We start from the raw sequence: 22,998 nt of genomic DNA, 5'->3' as shown, positions 1-22,998 counted from the left end.
CCCTATTGTGGGTGTAGGAGTATGTCACTTGGTCCTCATGCTTATAGGAGAAGTGGAGTGTCACAATTCTTATGGGGTCCCAATTGCTCTCTGTGTTTATATTAATATCACATGTCCCTAAACAGGCATATTGAAGAGTAGGTTGAGACATGGGCATTCTAGGGTATTTCTGAGTCATAGAATCTCAGGGCTGGAGGCCCACGAAAGGATACTTTTGTTTATTTCTCAAACATTCTGAAATCATAGATCACCAAATCATAATATTTGCCATGCTCCACCCCTGCAAACTTTTTACTTAAAAGATGTACTGACTCCAAACCTCTGAATAGCCACATATAGAGCACAAACTGAGGGGATGGAATTGTTTTAGGTATTGTGATTGCAAAGAGAGAACATTTCATCAGTCTTCACTAACAGAGCACAGAGAACTCTATTATTTTTCCCAATTCTCATAGCACACCTGCAATTGTTTTCATAGGATCTAGACTAGAGTTCCATGAACTCTATAATTGAAGTCACCAATCCCAGAATGTACTTACTCCCAAGAAGGAGTTCTGTAGCCACGTTGGAAATCACACCCCTTTCTTCTTGATTTGTCCTCATAGGACATGAAGAGTGGTTGGTGATGCCTCTTTAGATTCATTCTGTGATAACTTACAACCCGAGGCTTTCATGGGGAAGGCAATGAATGCTGAACTTCAGAGCCTTGACTTGTGGCCGGATGCAGTGGCTCACACCTGTAATCCCAGCACTTTGGGAGGACAAGGCGGGTAGATCACTTGAAGTCAGGAGTTTGAGACCAGCCTGGCTCACACGATGAAACACTGTCTCTACTAAAAATACAAAAAGTAGCTGGGCATACTGGCGTGTGCCTGTAATCCCAGCTACTCGGGCGGCTGAGGCAGGAGAATTGCTTGAACCTGGGAAGTGCAGCTTACAGTGAGCTGAGCTCGTGCTGCTGCATTCCAGCCTGGACAATGGAGTGAGATGCTGTCAAAAAACAAACAAAAACCAAAAACCAAACCAAAACAACAACAACAATAAAACAGAGCCTTGACTTGCAAGGACCCTTTGCTTATTTGGTATCTGTAATTTTTATTTTTTTCTTCAAGACAGCTTCCAAATTATTCAAGCTTTGGGCCCCACGAAACCTGGATGAACTGCTGCTTGTATTCCATTGTGGAATAAGAGGCTGACTATACACTCAAGATTCCTTCCCCCTTTGGTAGTTGTTGCTGGGAAGTGACTGCCCAGCCAGTTACATTTCCCAGCCCCTCTTGCATCTAGGGGACTTGGTTCTAGCCAGTGGAATGTGGGCAGAAGGAACATGACCACCATCCCCAGGCCTGACTTAGGGAGACCTTCTGTGCAATCCTCCATTATCCCGCTTTTCTTATTGTCTGGATGCATGCTGACATCTAGGGCAACCTTGGAAGCCATGCATTGACAGCAGCAAAGTGTAGTGGAGTCTGACTCTGTTTTTGGTATTTGTTGACAGCTTTCAAGCCCACCACTCCTCTAACCCCATCTGCCCCATAAGCTGAAAAGAAGCCTGAGCACTTCCTTCTTTGGCACTGGCAGGATGTTCAAACCGTGCAAATCCAAGCCCGAACCCGGGGTCCTTAACCCTATCCCTTCCCCTAACCATCGTAAAACCCAAGCCAGTTGCCCGTCTTGTCTCTCTCTCAAGGCATTTTTGGACCTACCTGGGAACTTGCCCGGCACTCCCTAGAAAGCCCTATTATGTGAGCAAAAAACCCTTTTATAACTTCTTGGTGCATGCATGGCATCATCTGTCTTGACGTTTGAAACACATTTGGGGTGTGTGGGTCCATCCTGTTTCTGAAGAGTGACTAACCCAGAGCCTCCATCAGCATGAGTGACTGTGTGGAGCAGAGCTGTTGCTTGTACCTCTCCCCACCTCCCATCACTACTGCCCCCTCCACATATATTCTTTCTGGGAATGAGAAATAAACTCCTGTGTGTTTACACTGCTGAGATTTCAGGGCTTTTCCGTTATAGCATCTAGTGTTACCTTAACTAGCATACCTGATGACAAAACTGTCTCTAGTTCTAATCATTTTCTGTCTAATTAATGCCAATATCCCCAGTAGCTTTTGGGAAATCAGAAAAAAAAAAATCACTGGATACTTTTCTTTCTGGCTACAGAGAAGGTGCTGACTCTGTCTTGCCAAGCGATTGTGGATAGTGAAGACTTGTGATTCAGGATACAGGAAGAAAGGTACCACAGTTCTGGAATGATGGATCGTTTCTTTGGTTTACAGTAGTAATGTGTCTTTATTCATTTATAGTATTTTCCCATGGAAAAAAGAGGGGATGGAGGAGAGGGTTAGCATATGTCATGAAACAATAGGGGAAGGAAAGGAAGAACCCATTACAGCAGAATCAACCATCAGATAAATGTACCCCAGTGAGGGAGTCACCCAGGCCCAAGGGAGCTGCAAGTCAGGGATGAAGGGAAGGGATGAATCCAGACAGGTGCGCACTTTCTCACCCTCCTTCCTTCTATACGCAACATTTACACAAAGCTTTGGTTCCTGGCAATACACATGGAGATACATTTGTATCATCTTTGGCTTAACAAGCCTCAGCTTCTGTGACATGTTTCTCACATCAACAGAGTAGTTCCAATGTGCGTGCTCCTCTCCTTTCTCAGTCTCCCACTCACTCCCACTTTCTTTGTGGAAGGCTCCCTCTTGCTTCTTTCTGTCATAGGAATGGAGTAGAGTGGATTGGCTGACTGTTAAAACAATGGCGTGTGAGCAAGCAGAAGAGAAGGCAACAGTTGTTAGGATCCAGTAAGCATTCACTGTTCGGGTCCCACCTTAAGGCTGTGAATGGTACCTGTTGGGACTGTGCTTAGGAGATGCTGTGTCAGGAGGAGCCTGTAGATGTGGACACAGAGTCAGATTTCAGAGGAGCTGCAAAGTCATGCCTGGTGAGACAAAGCACCTCAAATGTAAAGGCTGAGGCAAGACCAGAACAAGTGGCATAGTTGGGGGTCAGATTATGGAGGGTAGAGAAATTGAGGTTCACTCCAAATAAACAGATACTTTTGTCTGATACCTGACTTGTGTGGAGATGGCAGACTTGAGGTCATTCTGGTCCAGACCAGTGGCTCATTTCATATGGTCACTGGACTGGTAGATATGGATTTCCAGCAGACTTTTGATCACATAAGAGGTCTCAAGATATAGCTGTCTTCTATTACTTCTAGTTAGGAGAAGGACTTTTTTTTTTTTTTTTTTTTTTTTTTTTTTGAGATGGAATTTCACTCTGTTGCCCAGGCTGGTATGCAGTGGCATGATCTTGGCTCACTGCAACCTCTGCCTCCCTGGTTCAAGTGATTCTCCTGCCTCAGCCTCCTGAGTAGCTGGGATTACAGGTGCCTGCCACCACACGCAGCTAATTTTTGTATTTTTAGTAGAGACCAGGTTTCGCTATGTTGGCTAGGCTGGTCTCAAACTCCTGAGCTCAAGTTATCCACCCACCTCATCCTCCCGAAGTGCTAGGCTTACAGGTGTGAGCCACCGCGCCTGGCCATCTAACTAGGAGAAGGACCTTGATATCTGATGTACTATGGCCTTGACCTACCATGTTTAATGTTTTGTCAACTTGGACAAAGGTGTAGAAAACAAGTTTAAAAGGTAGATCAATTGCCCAAAATACCTAAGAGCAAAGCAAACATGGATGAGCGTGTCATTAATTTAAAAAGCTTCAGTGTGCAACACAGAATGAAAATGAGGCAAATAAATAGTTCAGATAAAAAAGCCTTGAGATTTTAGCTGACCCCAGGGTATTAGTTTCCTAGAGCTTCTGTAATAAACTACCACAAATTGGGTGGTTTAAAACAATAGAAATGACCGGGCATGGTAACTCATGCCTGTAATCCCTATACTTTGGGAGGCCGAGGTGGGCTGATCACCCGAGGTCAGGAGTTCGAGACCAGCCTGGCCAACATGGTGAAACCCGTCTCTATTAAAATACCAAAATTAGCCAGGTGTGGTGGCGTGTGCCTGTAATCGCAGCTACTTGGGAGGCTGAGGCAGGAGAATCGCTTGAACCTGGGAGACAGAGGTTGCAGTGAGCCGAGATTGTGCCACTGCACTCCAGCCTGGGCAACAGAGCCAGACTCCATCTCAAAACAACAACAACAACAACAACAACAACAACAACAAAAGAAATGTGCTCTGTCATAATTCTGGATGCTAGTGGTCCAACATCAAGGTACCTGCAGGCATGTTTCTTCTGAAGGCTCTGGAGAAGAATCCTCCTTACCTCTTTTAGTTTTTGGTGGTTACTCGCAATCCTTTGTTCATGGCAGTTTAATTCCAATCTCTGTCTCTGTCTTCATGTGGTTGTCTTTCTGTGTGTGTATGTCTCTGTGTCCAAATTTTAGTCTTATCAGGCCTGGTCATCAGATTAGGGCTCACTCTAATGTAGTGTGACCTCATTTTAACTTGATCATAACTGCAAAGACCCTATTTACAAACACAGTCACATTCACAGGGTCACATTCACAGGTACTCGGGGGTTAGGACTTGAACATAATTTTGGGAGACACAGTTCGACCCACAACACCCAGTATGGTCAACAACATGGTGCAGCTGCCACTGAAGGATCAGCAATAGTGGTGAGGCTGCATCACAACAGACGATCCTGGAGAAGGAGAAGGATCCTCCTAAGCTGCCTGGACCAGGCCAGCTCCAGGGCTGTCAGCAGGACTTGGCTCTTCTGGCTTCCCTTGGCTCCATGACCTCACACTCCCATCTTCCCTTTCATCTTTCTGGCTGTTCCCCCTTGGTCTCCATTGCTGAGACCTCTTCCTCAACTCAACCATTAAATGACCATGTTCCTCAGTGGCTTAAACTTTCTCTTCTCAGTAGCTGGGATTGCAGGCATGCACTATCATGCCTGGCTAATTTTTGTATTTTTAGTAGAGACAGGGTTTCATCATGTTGGCCAGGCTGGTCTCAAATTCCTGACCTCAAGCGATTCACCTGCCTCGGCCTCCCAAAGTGCTGGGATTATAGGTGTGAGCTACTGTGCCTGGCCTAAACTGGGCTCTTTATTGTAGTCCTTTTTAATTTAATTTAATTTAATTTAAGTTTTGTTTTTAAAAGACTAGTGAAATGCAGTACTGGGAAGCAGGGAGAGAGGATAACAAGGAGTTTGATCTGTACCTGACTGTGAACAACCAATCGAGATAAGGCGCTACCTTTGGGACAGCCAATTCCCACCCCCTCTGCCCTGGCACTTTTTAATTGTTTTAAACCTAGGCTTCCTTCAAGATTTCCAGCCTCAGTAGGTGGCACCACCATCTGTCCATTTGCCTGTGAAATCCTTGATTTCTTCCTTTCCTTCACTCCTCACATCCAGTCAGTCACCAAGTCTAATTGACTTTACATTTGAACTAGCTCACAAATGTGTCTACATAATGTCCTAGTTATTTTGACTACCACTACCTTGGTTTCTGATTTTTTTTTTTTTTGGCTTGGATTACTGTAACAGGTTTTGAAATGGTCTCCCAGCTTCTGGTTTTATTCTCTTCAAATCTACTTTCCATACAGCAAGCTGAATGCAAATATGATCATATTATTTTCCTGCTTAAATCTCTCCAGTGGAATCCCACCCTCTTTAGGATATGAGTCAACCTCCCTAACATGGCCTGCTAGACACTGCAAGCTCTGACCCCTACTTCTTGAGCCTCATTTCTCTTTATTCCCTCTTCTTTCTGTCACTTCCTCTGCCTCCTGCTTTCTCCCCCACATTTTTCACATGCTGTTCTTTTAGCCCAGCATACTGTTCCTCCCTTGCTTTACATAATTAACTGACACTCATAGTTCAGGTCTCAGCTTAAATGTCCTTTCTTCTAGGGAGGCCTTTCCTGACCCACAATTTGCTTGCTCCCATCAGTGCCTGTCACCAAGTTGCACAACTCCAAGGGTGAAATTTGCATTGTATTATGTGTGAATGGTGCCCCTGAAATGGGGCAATGCATGAGCCAGCACACTTTGTTCCTCACTGTCACTGTTTAATTGTCTTCCCTCCTGGACTGCAAGCTCCAAGTCAGATTCTCTGATGTAAGTTTTGTATAAAGTAGGAACTCAATCAATATTTGTTGAATTAATAAATGAGATCTTAACAGAGAAATGGCTAATTGGAATGTGTACAAGAAATATGAAACAAATTTCTGGAACCCTCCCCTCTTACAGAATAATTTAAGTAATTGAAGATATTTATTTTGGACAAATGAAGATTTAGAACAAATATAATAGCTGCTTTCAATATTTGTAGGGCTAGTATGTGAAAATAGAATACATTTTTTTTTTATCCCAGAAACATAAATAAAAGAGCTGAAGACAGGTTATAGGGAAGCAAATTGAGGCCTGATAATAAAATTGAAATAAACTTCCAATCCTGAGAGTTGTCCAGAAATGGAACAGATGGCACCCAAAGTAATGAGTTCTGCTCCACTGCAAAGACTGAAGTCTGTAGGATCGAACTCCATCTGTAGGATCATTGAAGGCAGCAGCTGGACAAGAGAACTTTTGAGGCCCTAACTCAAAATTTTATCTGTGATTGTATGGCTGTGGGGAAAGTTTACTTTTTACTTGAACTCAAGCATTTATGTGTGCTGGGCACCACTGGAAACATGCAGAGATCTGCACTCATCCCTGCGGTCAAAGATGCACAGCCAGGTTGGAGGGACAGTGTCAAGTTCACACTCTGAAGGCAGAACCTTGCAGAATATCACCGAGTGTCTAAATGTTCAGTACAGAGTGTGGTCTGACGTTATGCTGGAAGGCATCACAGAAGAGGAGGGGCTTGAAAACGGTCACAGTGGATGGGGAAGAGCTGGAGAGGAGGGTCCACTTTAGGAGGAAGGGGCTGATGGTGGAACCTGAGAGAGAAGCAGACGTGGCCAGTACATGGCCGGCGTGCCTCACATCTTTCATTTACAGCTTTGGAGTCTGCAGTGGGCTTTGCATTGCTCTGATTTCCTTAGCTGAAACCAATGAGGAAGATGGGATGGGGCTGGCCTGAGAATTTGCTAAAATGCAGGAGTCATGTCCTGTGGTGAAAGGGAATGAACTTGTCTATCTTGAACTCCTTTAAATATTTGGGGTTCACTGGGTGCGTCGGAGATGACTTAGCTGTTCAGAAGGAGGAAGGGAGTAGGGGAAGCCCCGGATCAAAGGTGCCCAACTGTTTATAGCCTCAGAGCTCATGTGTCTATTTTGTACATCTTTTGGCTGCAAGTAACTGAAAACCCAATTACCATGACTTAAAGGAAAAATTATTATCTTACATATTGAAAATGCTGAGGTAGTTCTGATCTTGGATTGGTTAATTCATGGGTTTAACACAAACATCGCTGTCCTACTTCTTTCTATTATTTTGTTTGTTGCTTTCCACATGTTGATTTATCCTCTTTGACTGAGTCCCTTCATGGTTCCCAGAAGATTTTGGCAATTCCAGGCTTCAAATGTGGACATTTAGAGGCAGAAAAAAAAGCGTAGTTTCCTTGCTTTTAAGAGTAAGAAGATATTTCCCGATACTCCTTCGGTCCTGGAGAGACTCAGACTTCTCTCCATGTTTTATTGTCCAAGTTATATCACAAACCCATTCCTAAATCAGTCACCGGACAGGTGAATTACCATGGAAGGGGCCCACTTCCCCTGAAGCACATGGATGCCTGATACCTGAACAAAATCAGGGTTTGTTATCATGAGAGAGAAGGATATCATGTTTTCTCCTGAGTTAGGATGCTAAGTTCTTCAGGGATAATGGAGACCAGGGTAGAGATGAACCAGCCAGTACTATTTGCATTACCTGAGCTGGGGGCCCCAGTCGGGATATGCTGGCTGTGCTGGGGTAGCTGTGGTTGGTTCCTTGGTGGGGACTGCGATTCTCACTGGAGCAGTAGGTTGTGCATTCAACCAGATGACCTTTAAGGCAACTTACAACCCTTACCATGAGCCTGGTATTGTGCTAGGCCCACAGCACAGTGTCTATTACAATCTTCATCTCAAATCTGCAAGTGAAGAATTATTCTTCCTATCTTCAGGTAAAGGATTAAAATTATGTAACTTACCCAAGGTCAATAGTAAGTGAGAGTGGGAATATGAAATCCGGTTAGTCCACGTATAACATAAGTGTTTGTCCAGTGTATGTCTCACTATGTCTTTCTTCCAACTTAAAATCTTCCATGAGTCTGGAACAAGCCTGGGAGTGTGGCTTAGACCTGTACTTATCAAACTCCCTTTGGCTAAGAGTCAGATTGTTAAAAAATTTTAATCCATTACGGATCAACATTTTTTGTAAAATATAAAAAAGGAAATACCAGGAAAATGAAATGAAAATATAATAATACAAAACACAGCCCTGTTTTAAATTATTCAGTATCACATGCACACACACACACGCGCGCGCGCACGCACACACACACACACACACACACACACAAATAATCCATCAAATTGCTATAAGATTTTCCAAGCTCTTAATTTCTGTACTTACCTTGCCACAAGCTGGCAACAAACAGATCATGGCCCAGCCCTGGTCTTCAGCCCACACTGAGTAGCACGGATTCAGACAGCCTTCTGCCTCCGTCCTCTTCCCTGGACTGCAACTAAAGATATTCAACGATTGGATGCCTTTGCTGAGGTGATGGTGGGAAAATTACTGGTTGTAATGTTAAGGCAAACATCAGAGGAAGAGATTAGATTTTGGCTGTTGTTTTCATAGGGACTTCTGTCTTCTTTCTTCCTTCCTTTCTTTTTTTTTTTTTAGAAGAAGAAGAAAATTTTATTATTCAGTAAGCATTAACTAGAATGGGATGTTTGTCATAGGCAATTTGCAAACAGATTGCAAAGTCAGAAAACAAAATTCACCCTTCTATACAGACAAGCCCATACAATCCTTTTTCCATACACGTTCTCAAGATAAACACGACTAGTCCTCAACTTGACTAGTCCTCAAGGGAGAGGACTTGACTGAACTATTTGTTACACATCCTAGATTTGCCTGGTAGCTGGGGTGACCATCTGTGTTTGCTAATTGGATTTATCCAAAGGAAAAATAAATTTGTCATATCTTTGTGACAAGAGGTAGTTTTGGAGAGAGGTGCCTGCCCATGTTAGGCTCCTACTCTCTAGAAGAGACGGGAAGTAGGGGCACTATCTTCCTTAATGATTGCATTTCAAAGAGATGGCTCCCAGGTACTTGAGAAAGACATTGCTGAAGGGAAGAAAGCTGGCAAGAGGCTTATTTACCTTTTAAAAAGATTTACATAATTTCAAACAGGTAGAGAAAGAACTTATAAGTTTTCTAAAGTAAATGCTCACAGGGAAAATTAAACCTCTTTTTTGAAATTTTAAGTTCAGAGGCACAAGTGCAGGTCTGTTACATAGGTAAACCGGTGTCACGGGGTTCTGCTGTACAGATTACTTCATCACCCAGGTATTAAGCCTAGTGCCCATCAGTTATTTTTCCTGATCATCTCCTTCCTCCCACCCCCAACCCTCCAGGATATCTATTTTCATCAAGAGGTTTATATTAGACTTGAGAAAACAATTTCCTCTTTCTCTTTCTTTCTTTCTTTCTTTCTTTCTTTCTTTCTTTCTTTCTTTCTTTCTTTCTTTCTTTCTTTCTTTCTTTCTTTCTCTCTCTCTTTCTTCTTTCTTTCTTTCCTTTCTTTCTTCTTTCTTTCTCTCTCTCTCACTCTCTCCTTCCTTCCCTCCCTCCTTCTTTCTTTCTTTTCTTCTTTCTTTCTTTCTTTCTTTCTTTCTTTCTTTCTTTCTTTCTTTCTTTCTTTCTTTCTTTCTTTCTTTCTTTCTTTCTTTCTTTCTTTCTTTCTTTCTTTCTTTCTTTCTTCTTTCTTCTTTCTTTCTTTCTTTCTTTCTTTCCTTCTTTCTCTCTCGCTCTCTCGCTCTCTCCTTCCTTCCCTCCTCCTTCTTTTTTTCTTTTCTTTCCTCTTTCTTTTTTTTTTTTTTTCAGGGTCTTGGCGCTGTCATCCAGGTTGGAGTGCAGTAGCATGATCATGACTCACTGCAACCTCAAACTCCCAGGTTCAAGTGATCCTCCCACCTCAACTGCTCAAGTAGCTGGGATTACAGGCGTGTACCACCAAACCTAGCGTGTACCACCAAACCTAGTGTGTACCACCAACCCTAGCTAATTTTTTGTATTTTTTTGTAGAGATGGGGTTTTGCCACATTGCTCAGGCTGGTCTTGAACTCCTGAACTCAAGCAATCCACCTGCCTTGGCCTCCCAAAGTGCTGGGAGTACAGGCATGAGCCACTGTACCTGGCCCCCTTAGGAAACAATTTCTTGATGGTGATTTCCCATCTTTCTGCTGTGTAGGAAAGAGACTGAGCTCCACGGTAATATGTGAGACAGAGGAGACTCAAGGGACTAAGAACCTGTGCCTTAAAAGGAAGGTCTGTTTTGGAGATTTGCTGGAGGTTCCCAGTTGGATGTGTCATTGAATGATGATTCATCCTGGCCAAAGCTTCTTGAGCTGAGTGACTCTAAGGTTGTGTGTGGTTTATACTTAGGCATGCATTACTTTTATGACATAAAAGTGACTTCAATCTGGTAAGATATATTTATAAACATAGAGGTCCTTTCATTTATTAGGAAATTCCAATTGTGCTAGAGAGTCTTTCCAAGAAATCTAGATCTATTCTCCTTTACGTTTTAGGAAATCTAAGCTGGGCATGGTGCTGTTCCTGTAGTTCAAACACCTTGGGAGACCGAGACAGGTGGATCACTCAAGGCCAGGAGTTTGAGGCCAGCCTGGCCAACATGGCGAAATGCTGTCTCTATTAAAAATAGAAAAATTACCCAGGTGTGGTGGCATGCACCTGTAATCCCAGCTACTCAGGAGGCTGAGGCATGGGAATTGCTTGAACCTGGGAGGAAGAGGTTGGAATGAACCACTACACTCCAGCGTGGGTGACAGAGTGAGACTCTGTCAAAAAAAAAGTTTTAAGAAATCTGGAATGATCATTTGTCCAGTAGATGAAACTTTGAGAATACTACACCTGTGGAAACTAGAATCTATCAGAAACTCCAGGATGCTCAAATATGTTCTCCCTCTCTTCTTCATTCACAAATGATTTGAACACTTATATTTTTCCTTCTACTGCTTTCTACTGATCTCCTTCTACTGCCATTAGTCTGATGGGCTTCAGTACCATTATGGCTGACCAATGTGACTTTTCAATTCTGTGACTTTTATATTTCCAGTGATCTTTTCTTTGCCTCTATGCAGCAATTTGCTCTCATGTTTGCAGACTGGATTTTGTTATTCCTCAATAACAAACGTGGTAATAATAACACGTGAACCTTCAGTGAGTTGTAATCTTTGTGCTGGTCAAGGGTCTCACCTTGATGTTGATGGCTGCTGATTAAGGTGGTGGTTGCTGAAGGCTGAGGTGGTTGTAGCAATTTCTTAAAATAAGACAGCAGTGAAGTTTGCTGCATTGATTAACTCTTTCACAACAGATTTCTCTGTAGCATGCGATGCTGTTTGATAGCATTTTACCTACAGAGGAACATCTTTCAAAAGTGGAGTCAGTTCTCTCAGGCCTGTCTGCTGCTTTACCAGTTATGTTTATGGAGTATTCAAAATGTTTTGTTTTCATTTCAACAATATTCACAGCACCTTCCCCAGGAGTAGATTCTCTCTTAGAAACCACTTTCCTTGCTCATTCATAAGAAGTAACTCTTCACCTGTTCAAGTTTGATCATGAGATTGCAGCAACTCAATCACGTTTTCAGCCTCCATTTCTAGTTCTCTTGCTATTTCCACCACATCTGCAGTGATTTCCTCCACTAAAGTCTTGAACTCCTCAAAGTCATTCTTGAGGGTTGAAATTAACTTCTTCCAAACTTCTGCTAAAGTTGATATTTTGACCTTCTCCCATGAATCACCAGTGTTCTTAATGGCATCTAGAATGGTGAATTTTTTCCAGAACGGTTTCAGTTTACCTTTCCCAAACCCATCAAAGGAATCATTATGGCAGCTATAGCCTTACACAATGCATTTCTTAAATAATAAGACTTGAAAGCCAAAATTACTACCTGATCCAGGGGCTGCAGAGTGGATGTTGTGTTAGCAGGCAGGAAAACGAGATTCACCTTTTTGTAAATCTGCATCAGAGCTCTTGGGTGACCAGGAGCATTGTCAATGATGAGTAATATTTTTGAAAAACATCTTTTTTCTGAGCAGTAGATCTCAACAGTGGGCTTAAAATATTAAGTAAACCATGCCGTAAAGATATGTGTTGTCATCCTGGCTTTATTGTTCCATGGATAGAGCACAGGCAGAGTCGAATTCGTATAATTATTAAGGGTCCTAGGAATTTTAGAATGGTAAATGCCCTCGAGGTGGGCAGATCACGAGGTCAAGAGCTCAAGACCATCCTGGCCAACATGATGAAACCCCATCTCTACTAAAAATACAAAAATTAGCTGGGCATGGTCGTGCATGCCTGTAGTCCCAGCTACTCGAGAGGCTGAGGCAAGAGAATCACTTGAACCTGGGAGGTGGAGGTTGTAGTGAGCCAAGTTCATGCCACTGCACTCCAGTTTGGTGACAGAGGAGACTCCGTCTCAAAAAAAAAAAAAGGACCTTGGTTTCAACTTAAAGTCACCAGCTGCATTAGCCCCTAACAAGATAGTAAGCCTGTCCTTAGAAACTTTGAAGTTAGGCATTGACTTCTTTCTAGCTATGAAAGCCCTAGATGACATTTTCTTCCAATATAAGAATCTTTTATCTACATTGAAAATCTATTCTGTAATGTAGCCACTTTTATCCATGATCTTAGCTAGATCTTCTGGTTAACTTGCTGCAGCTTCTATGTTAGCACTTGCTGTTTCACTTTGTACTTTTACGTTAAGAAGATGGCTCTTTTTCCTTAAACCTCGTGAACCAACTACACATAGCTTCCAACTTTTCTTCTGCAGTTTCTTCTAATCCAGAGCAAGGACCTTGAATTGAAGAGAGTGAGGGCCTTACTCTGGATTATGCTTTGACTTAAGGGAGTATTGTGGTGGATTTGATCTATCCAGACCCCTCAAACTTTCTCCGTATCAGCAATAAGGCTGTTTCACTGACTTATCATCTGTGTATTCAGTAGAGTAGCACTTTTAATTTCCTTCAGAAACTTTTCCTTCACATTTACAGCTTGGCTGTTTGGTATGAAAGCCCTAGCTTTTGGCCTGTCTCAGCTTTCAACATGCCTTCCTCACTAAGCTTAACCATTTCTAGCTTTTAATTTAAAGTGAGAGATGTGTGAGTCTTCCTTCTCCTTGAACACTTAGGGACCATTGTAGGGTTATTAATTGGCCTAATTTCAGTGTTGTTACATCTCAAGTAATAGAGAAGTCCTAGGAGAAGGAGAGTGATGGAGGAGCAGGCAGTTGGTGGAGCAGTCAGAGCACACACAACATAAATGAAATGTGAAATTACTTGTCTAAACCCCATGGAGGGAAATGAACAATTCTCTTTTCCCCTAAAATAATGCTACTAAAGCAATTAGCCTTAGTCTAGACAAGACAGAAGATGTATAAGTGAAACATTAGAAGATCCTTAAATGAAGAGTGAATTGTAGTTGTTGGTGAAAAGTAAGATTAATTTTATATTTGCTACCATAAAGCTTTTGTGTATCACTTATATCAATAATGTTATTAAAAGGTTACAAAGCCAAAAATAGATTCACTTTTTAAAATTTTGTTTTAATTTTAGACAAAATTGACTATTTAAATTGAGTGAAACTGCATGTGACATATGAACAAAAGTGACAGTTCAATACAACATAAGAAAATCAGAGCAAGGAAAATATTTGCCTGACTTTGAAGGCAAAAATTCATGCACAAATAATTCTCAAACTAATTTCAATGGAACCTATTTTCTGCTCATTATAGAACAAGCCATAATCTTAACTGTAGAGAGATTTGAGCAAACTGGTAACTTTGAAATAATTTAAGATGTAGCATATGGTTCTAGATATTACTTTAAGAGATAAAAATTACAATATAAGTGATAGCAATTTATAGGATGAAATTAAAGCATTTTATATTTTGTACAAGAAAAAAGAATACACACGACATTGATCAGTTAAGTTCTTGGTTTTATGTGGACACAGTTTGTGGTGTCCCCAAACAACTACAATATTAGCATCAAAGATCACTGATCACAGGACACCACAACAGACTGAATAATCATGAAAACTTTGGAATATTCTGAGAATTACCCAAATGTGACGCAGAGACACAAACTGAGCACGTGCTGTTGGAAAAATAGTGTCGATAGACTTGCTTGTCATGGGTTGCCACAAACCTTCAATTTATGAAAAAACCCTGCATTATCTACAAAGCATAATAAAGTGAAGTGCAATAAAATGAGGTATGCTTGTACTCTCAACTCCTCCTCCTTGTCTTTTTGTTATACTCACAGGGCAAAGCAATTCTGCCTTCTATGTGTTGCTCCCCAGGCTGCCAAAAGAATCCTGAGAAAAATGATACAGTCTGGCAGACCACTTTAATTCACGATCACCTACCTCAACTGGGCTCAACATTGCCTGGGAATCTACTACATTTCTCTAGAGTCGTTTGTCTTCCGTATCTCTGCAAACATCATTTCAAACCTTTCTCTTCTCAAACTGCCCCCCTGCGTTCTCTCCTCCTTATTCATTCTCTTAAGAGTAAATATAAGTCATCTGATGAAATTAACCTCAACTTCCTGCCAACGATTCTTCAAACCAACCTACTTCTGTACCCACCGTCTCTACTTTCTTCCTGTTATTATTCAGAGGAGGTGCCCTCTTCATTTCAAAGATAGTTCTTTCCTCTGCCTGCATCCCACCCCGTCCTGCTTTCTGAGTAACCTGACTTCATCAGTTCTCCCATCTCACTCTTCTGACTTCGACTTCTTCTTCTCCTCTCCTCGCCCAATGTCTTGAAATAGTTGTCAACGCTTGTCATACTATTATTATTATTTGATAATTATTGCTCTCTCACCCAGGCTGAAGCACAAAGGCACGATCTTGGCTCACTGCAACCTCTGCCTCCCTGTTTCAAGCAATTCTCCCACCTCAGCCTCCCGAGTAGCTGGGATTACAGGCGTGCATTACCACGCCTGACTAAATTTTGTATTTTTAGTAGAGATGGGGTTTCACCATGTTGACCGGGCTGGTCTTGAACTCCTGACCTCAGATGATCTGCCTGCCTTGGCCTCCCAAAATGCTGGGATTGTAGGCATGAGCCACTGTGCTTGTATTGCAGGTGTCAGCAATTTTTTCACCTCCTATTTCATGTGCAACTATCCATCTTCCATCCCTACCACTCTATATCCCTACAGCTGTACATCCCTACAGCTCTTTTGATAAAGTCAACAGCACCTTCATATGCTCCATGCAGTAGGGGCTCTTTTGTCTTGATTTTACTTGACCTTTTGAATAGCATTTGATCCAGCTGACCATTCTCTTTGTAATCTTTTGCATCTTGAAATGGTTTCTTTCCTTGTCCTCAGGGATGCCACTCTCTTCTGGTGTTTCTTTTTATTGCTCAGGCCACTCTTTAATGAGTTCCTTTGACAGTTTCTCCTGCTCTGGCTTATGAATATCTGGGTTCTTCAGAGCTGGTTCTGGGCTCTCTTCTCTTCCATTCTGCACTCTTTTCCCTTGGTGATCTTATCCACTCCCAAGATTTTACTCATCATCTTTGTATCAATGACCCCCACATAATGATCTCCAGACTCGATATTGATGTCCATCTGACCAAGTGTATATTTTCACTTAAAGTCTCAGAGGCACCTCCAACTCAGCAGGGCCAGTGTAGACCAGATCATCTTCCCCTTCAAACCTGCTGCTTCTCCGCCCAACTGCTCAGACCAGAGATGAGGATTCATCTTGGCCGTCACTCACTCTCACCATTCTGACCTAAATAATTGCAGACTATTTGAAACCTTGCGCTCTTCTCAATTCCTGTTTATTACCACCTTAGTCCAGACCACAATTTCTTCCTGTCTGGACTGGAAGCAGATGGCTCCTAAATGGTCTTACACAGAAGGTATATATTATCCTCTCTGGTTAGTAGCCTTCAATGGCTTCCCTTTGCTCTTAGAGTCTAAATTTTTGACCATAGTCTACCATCCCTGAATGATCAGACCCATGCCCGCTTCTTCAAGCTCATCTTAAATCTCTCCCTGTCACATATAACGTAACTTACTTTCTGTGATTCATCTTTTAGTTTCTCAAACAGTTTAAGTTTCTTCTTGCCTCAGGGCCTCAGAACATGAGATGGGATGGAAAAGTCAGAGGGCTGTGAAGAGAGCCCAGGGTCCAGCTGGGTCGCGAATTGGTACAAATCTACCTTTGCTCCAGAGGTAAACCCCTTCTCCCCCATTCTTTGCTGTTCCAAGTGGCCTTTAAATCTGCAAAATGCTCTGCTTCTTACCACCTCTCTCTTTACTGGGCCAGCTCCTGCTCATCCTTCATGTCCGGTTGAATGTTACCATCTCATGAAAGCATCCCATAGCCCTGAGTCTAGGTTAGTTGCTTTCTTAAATCTCACACTTCTAATTAATAGAAATAATCACGATTATAATAAAATTATATCGTTAACTTCATAATATCTGTTTCCTCATCTAGCTATTAAATTCATATAGCTGGAGCCAGGATTGGTGGGAGGTTGAGGCAGGAAGATCACTTGCACCCAGGAGTTCGAATCCAGCCTGGGCAACATAGTAAGATCCCCATCTCTATTTTAAAAATTAAAAGAAATCCATGAGGGCAAGGATTATGTCTGTCTTATTCACTGCTTTTTCTTCGACACCCAGCATAGTACCTAGAGCATAATAGGTTGGAGGGAATAAGGGTGTATCTCCAAGCCAGAGGTTTGGAGACTCCTTTCCAAAAAAAAAAAAAAAAAAAAGAAAAAGGAAAAGAAAAAAAGAAAAAGATGTAATAGATGACTGCCAAATAGAACTCTGATTGGCATGAGGCAACCTGTCTTTCCACACAAAGTGGATGACTCCATCTTTGCAGATTATGGAGAAGCAGTCTACTTCTGCTTTGATTGGGGTGTCACGATCATCAGACATGAATGTGGAGATTATTATGTAGGGAGATTCAATTAGTTACTTAATGCCACATACTGACCAACGTTACTAATTCAGCCTTGGTGAAGAGTGTATAATGGGGTCGGTTTGCGGAAATAACACCCCACTTCCCTAAGTAATACAGGAAGACTTCTTTAAAAAGGCATAAGATTCCAGGTTGTGTACTGGACACACAATGAGTTCTGTTATGTAATGGCTTCATGATCTTGGAAAATACTTTTTTCTTGAATAATAGTAAGGGAGAAGCAGAATAGTTGCCTGAATTATCATATTTCACATTACTAGCAGATCAGCAGCAATGATGGAGAATGAGCATATTTGAGCAAAGTCCAGTGCTGTAATCAAATACGCTTTCTACATGTTTACTCTAATCCATACTTAATAATATGTGTAGCTATTATTGTTCTAAATGGCAGTTAGGCATGTATGTTAAGCTGTTCACTGGATTTATAGAACTCTAGGGGCTATAATTCATAACATGTATTTTTTTACTTCACCAAGCCAAGAATTTCTGAGGTCACCTTCAAGAAATTGAAAGTAGGCACTCAAAAACTGTTGCTTCCTTTCTTTCCCTTCCAAGTGCAGGGACGAACCTTTTACTCTTTCTGCCCAGAAATAGTGGGTAGGGAGGCAGAAGGCATTGTAAGGAAAAGCCCAGGTCTATGATTCGTACAAGTGCAAGGCATGTCCGGCTATCTTCTATGGTGTTGGTACCTATTGTTCCATCTGGTTGGATGGAAGCATTTTCCCAAATGTCTACGACAGAGCTGCTGTTATTAAGTATTTACTCTGTGCCAGGAGATTTTTATGTATTCACGGCCTTATTTTTTCTAACAATGACACCTTGAAAGAGTAATTATTCTCTCCATGTTACAGAGGAGAATACCAAGCTATGGAATGTCTCAAGGTCATGTAGCTGAGAAGTAAGTGGCAGCCTAGGCTTAGACTCCAGAGGCTGTGCATAGCACCCTGTGCTGTAGAGTCAGAGGTATGCTATGTCACTTTCCTTAGGTCTTTTATGTCCCCCTTGTCTTCTCCAGCCAGGATGCCAAGGAGGCCTCTGGAAGCTAAAGGCTCAATGGCAGCTCAGTTCTGCTGGGGGAGGGAGCTGTTGATGATACACAGACAAGTGAGAACTGCCTGGAAAATTAGGAGTGCAGATGCTGTAGACATAGGAATGAGTCCTGGAGGAGGGTCCAGTGGGAATAGGCCTGGTGGACTGGAGGAGTCGGTGGCTGGAATGAGGAACTATAGGCTTGAACAGAATTAAGAAGTCATCTACTTTAGTGGTTTTGAAGCTTTTAATTTAAGGACTGCTGCTATTAAATTTCTCCAGAGACTCTCTATTTTAAAATGTTTTGACTGCTTAAAAACTTTTAAAGAAATAATTCCATTTTCTTTGGAATTATATCTTTGATTGCCTTAATCAAAGATATAATAAGATGGGCTGAGCATGGTGCTCATACCTGTAATCCTAGCACTTTGGTAGGCTGAGGCAGGTGGATCTCTGGAGGTCAGGAGTTCAAGACCAGCCTGGCCAACATAGTGAAACCCCATCTCTACTAAAAATACAAAAATTAGCCAAGCGTAGTGGTGGGCACCTGTAATCTCAGCTACTTGGGAGGCTGAGGCATGAGAATTACTTGAACCTGGGAGGCAGAGGTTGCAGTGAGCCGAGATCGTGCCACTGCACATTCCAGCCTGAGCGACAGAGCAAGACTCCTTTGAAAAAAAAAAAAAAAAAGATGTAATAGATAACTGCCAAATAGAACTCTGATTGGCATGGGGCAACCTGTCTTTCCACACAAAGTGGATGACTCCATCCAGACAGGGAGAAGTGCTTTTTAATGAGCTTGTGCAGACCTATGAGAGGAGGTATTGCTGAATGCACAATTTCCATGAGGCTTTTTCAAATTTTGGAAATTGCTCAGACTACTCATCCCCTGCTCTGAGTGCTGTCACTCTTGTGGCCCCAGGGGCGATTGGCTCAGGGGCGATTGGCTCCACTGTAGTGGCCACAAGGGTGAATGGTTTTCCCCAAGGTAAACCATTGATTCAGACTTATTTTCTTATTTATGATTGATGAAACTGAGTCCCAGGCAAGTTAAATAAAATCTTTGAAGTCACCAAGTGAGTTAGTGCCTAGAAGGGGAATTGAATAATGGAACCCATGTGTCACCTGGGACCCACTAGTCCCTCAGAGATATGCAATTGACTGGTTCATTCTGTAGCCAGTTCCGTCGCATATGAAAGTTGAAAGATCTTCCCATCACTTAAAATTCTAGGTTTATGTTCTTACAATTCAGTTCCCATTTCCTTGGAGTGTTATGTCTGGTTTTCCCTAAATCGCCCCAGGACTAAAGCTGGTTCCCGCATTCCACAGTTAAAACTACTCATATAAGTGTTTTGAGAGGGACACATGTCACAGAATGGGCAATATTTGCCACTGTACTAACTTGCCTTTTTCTTTTCTTTTCTTCTCTTTTCTTTCTTTTCTTTCCTTCCCTTCCCTTCCCTTTCCTTCCTTCCTTCCTTCCTTCCTTCCTTTCTTCCTTCCTTCCTTCCTTCCTTCCTTCCTTCCTTCCTTCCTTCCTTCCTTCCTTCCTTCCTTCCCTCCCTCCCTCCCTCCCTCTCTCTCTCTCTCTCTCTTTTTTCTTTTCTTTTCTTTTTTTTTTTTTTTTTTTTTTTTTAATTGAGACGGAGTCTCGCTCTGTCACCCAGGCTGGAGTGCAGTGGCCGGATCTCAGCTCACTGCAAGCTCCGCCTCCCGGGTTCATGCCATTCTCCTGCCTCAGCCTCCCGAGTAGCTGGGACTACAGGCGCCCGCCACCTCGCCTGGCTAGTTTTTTGTATTTTTTAGTAGAGACAGGGTTTCACCATATTAGCCAGGATGGTCTCGATCTCCTGACCTCGTGATCCGCCCGTCTCGGCCTCCCAAAGTGCTGGGATTACAGGCTTGAGCCACCGTGCCCGGCCTTCTTTTCTTTTCTTTTATCTTTTCTTTTCTTGACTTTTTCTTGACTTTTCTTTTCTTGTTGCACAGGCTGGAGTGCAATGGCACAATCTTGCCTCACTGCAATCTCCACCTCCCAGGTTCTAGTGATTCTCCTGTCTCAGCCTCCTAAGTAGCTGGGACTACAGGCCTGCGCCCAACTTTTTTTTTTTTTCTGTATTTTTAGTAGAGATGGGGTTTTCACCATGTTGGCCAGACTAGTCTTGAACTCCTGAACTCAGGTGATCCACCTGCCTCGGCCTCCCAAAGTGCTGGGATTACAGGTGTGAGCCATGGCACCTGGCCTCTTCTTTCTTTTCATCTCTGATCTCTTCCCCTTCCTTCTGCCTTGTGCTTCACTCCCAGGGTGGAAGAACCTATTTGCTTCTTCTGTAATTTCTGTCAGTGGCTCCATAGGTAACCACATTGTCATCACAGATTGCAGGAACTTCTCACTGCTTCTGCCTTCCTTACCTCCAAAGCCAGGATCACAAACAGAGATTCTCATTCTCCACTATTTTTCAGACTCAGGTGTAAGGGCACAGAGTAGACATGGAAGAGAGGAGATGGTTGCTTTTCTTAGAGAATAAAGGCTTGTTGAAAAACAAATCCCATCAAAACCTCATCTCTGTGCTCCCTGTTCAAAACACATACGTACTTTCATACCTGAGATTTCATTTGGCAGTTATAGCAAACCTGGTATATTAGTCAGCTCAGGTTGCCACAGCAAAATACCACAGACTGGGTGGCTTAAACAACAGAAGCTTGTTTTCTCACTGTTCTGGAGGCTAGGGAGTCCAAAATCAAGGTGCTGGCAAGGCAAGTTTCATTCTGAGTCCTCTTCTCTTGGCTTGGAGGTGGCCGTCATCTCACTGTGTGCTCACATGACCTCTTCTTTGAGCGCACTTGGGGGTAGTGGGGGGAAGACAGCAAGCTCTCTAGGGCACTAATCTCATCCTGAGGGTCCCATCCTTATGACCCCATCTAATCCTACTCACCTCCAAAAGTTCCCCCCTTCAAGTACCATCACACTGGGGGAAAGGGCTTTAAAATATGAATTTTGGTGAGACACAAACATTCAGGCCATAGCACCTGGGAAGACATTTTGCTAGTTTTCCAGATGAGAAACTAAACCTTAGAGAAATAAATCTATCAGAGTGAGCCTATGAGAGAGGACTGAGGGTGGGAGTGTGCATGATGATGGCCTATCCAGGCACACTGAGGCCCACCCAATTCCTCCCCTTTTCCCTACCAGCTCAAGAGCACAAAACTATTTCTTCTAGATTCTTAGAAGGTTGTGATTGTTTTAAAATAGGTGCACAAATTCTTGGACACTCCTCCCTTCAAAAGGCAGAATCTTATTCCTTTTCCCTTGAATGTGGGCTAGACTTACCGGTGCACTTCTAACAAATAGAATATAGCAGAAGTGGTGGTGTGAGATTTCTGGAATTAGGTCATAAAATATATTGCGACTTTCTCCTCATTCTCTCTTGCATCATTGGCTCTGGGTAGGACAGCTGCCATGTTGTGAGGACACTCAAGAAGCCCTATGAAGAGGAACAAAGGCCACCTGTCAACAGCCCTATGAGTGTGCCATGTTAACTCATGAATCCGCTAGCCCAGTCAGGCCACCAGGTGACTGCAGCCCTGGCTGTCCTTCTGACAAAGCTTCATTGGAATCCTGAGATGGAATTCCTAGCTGTCACTCCCAGACTCCTGACCTACAGAAGCTGAGATAACAAATGAGTGTTGTTTTAAGCTGCTAGATTTTGAAGACAGCAATAGATAATTAATACAAAGAGAAAAGTATTTTATTCTATACACAGTTCTCCATTCTCCATGTTTCCCATGTGTCTAAGCCAGATTGACATTTCTCATGCTCCCAAACAGCTAGTGAGTCAAAGAAGAAATTTAAAAAGAAATTTAAAAACATCTTGAGACAAACAAAAGGGGATACACAACATACTATAAAACCTGCATCTCAGTGTTTCATGATACAAACAGAATTATATTAGAAAAGAAGAATAATGCAGTAATTTACCTGTGAAAATGACTTTAGGAGTGTAGGATAATCATTAAGACCATGGACTGTCATTTAACAGCTGGATGACCAAAGTGGGTCTCATTTTCACTACATGAAAATATGGAGATATTAAGAGTGCCTCATAGTCTTACATGATAATTAATGAGCTAATATATATCAAATACTTAGCAAAGTAGCCAGCAAATGACTTTAGTAAATGTTCATATTGCCATTAACATAAATATCAGGTATACAGGAACAATTATACACACAAACAGATGATAAATTGGAAGTGCAGAGCCTGTTTTCTCCCAGGTTAACCTGTGGTCAACTCATGATTTAAAGAGCTGAGTTAATATGGTTGTTCAGAAGCCTTGACTGTCAAATATGATCTACAGAATGTTAGATTATTAAATCCCAATAGAGCAAATGTAACAGAAAAAAATGACTTAGTATCAGCTTCCTCTTAGAGAAAACAGCAATAATGCCATGTAATTGCTACATAATACTACCAGATGGCTTAAAATAAGTGACTAGCTTAATAAACTGTAGTTGCCTAATAAATTGTAGCTATCATTAACATCTTATCAGCTGTACAGCTTTTTTTCAGGTGAGTTTCTTTTTGTTTCAGATGCCCACTTCCCTCAAATGAAATGCCAGCCTCAAACTAAAGTCAGTATGCATTGCCTGGAAGGCTAACTGCTTAAGCTTTCCAGACCAGGGGACTTGTGAACCCTGAAAATTTGAGACAGATCTCAGTTAATTTAGAAAATTTATTTTGCCAAGGTTGAGGACACGTGCCCGTGACACAGCCTCAGGAAGTTCTG

General features: G+C 42.3%; 1 long non-coding RNA gene across 2 annotated transcripts; it reads right to left on the bottom strand.

Annotated features, from left to right (window-relative positions):
• Positions 1-2,283: 2,283 nt before the first annotated feature.
• Positions 2,284-14,704, bottom strand: LOC115899273. Of its 2 annotated transcripts, none has more exons than XR_004059010.1 (3): positions 14,596-14,704; positions 8,545-8,801; positions 2,284-2,956 (listed from the first exon to the last, which is right to left on the bottom strand). It is a non-coding gene; the product is annotated as an uncharacterized LOC115899273 (long non-coding RNA). The 2 variants fall into 2 exon arrangements; XR_004059011.1 differs by having other exon boundaries at positions 8,545-8,656.
• Between the last annotated feature and the right edge of the window lie 8,294 nt (positions 14,705-22,998).

This window comes from Rhinopithecus roxellana, chromosome 8 (assembly GCF_007565055.1).
Source record: "Rhinopithecus roxellana isolate Shanxi Qingling chromosome 8, ASM756505v1, whole genome shotgun sequence".
Taxonomy (NCBI): domain Eukaryota; kingdom Metazoa; phylum Chordata; class Mammalia; order Primates; family Cercopithecidae; genus Rhinopithecus; species Rhinopithecus roxellana.
Note: the sequence above shows the minus strand (reverse complement) of the source record. Positions and strands in the feature narration are given on the sequence as shown.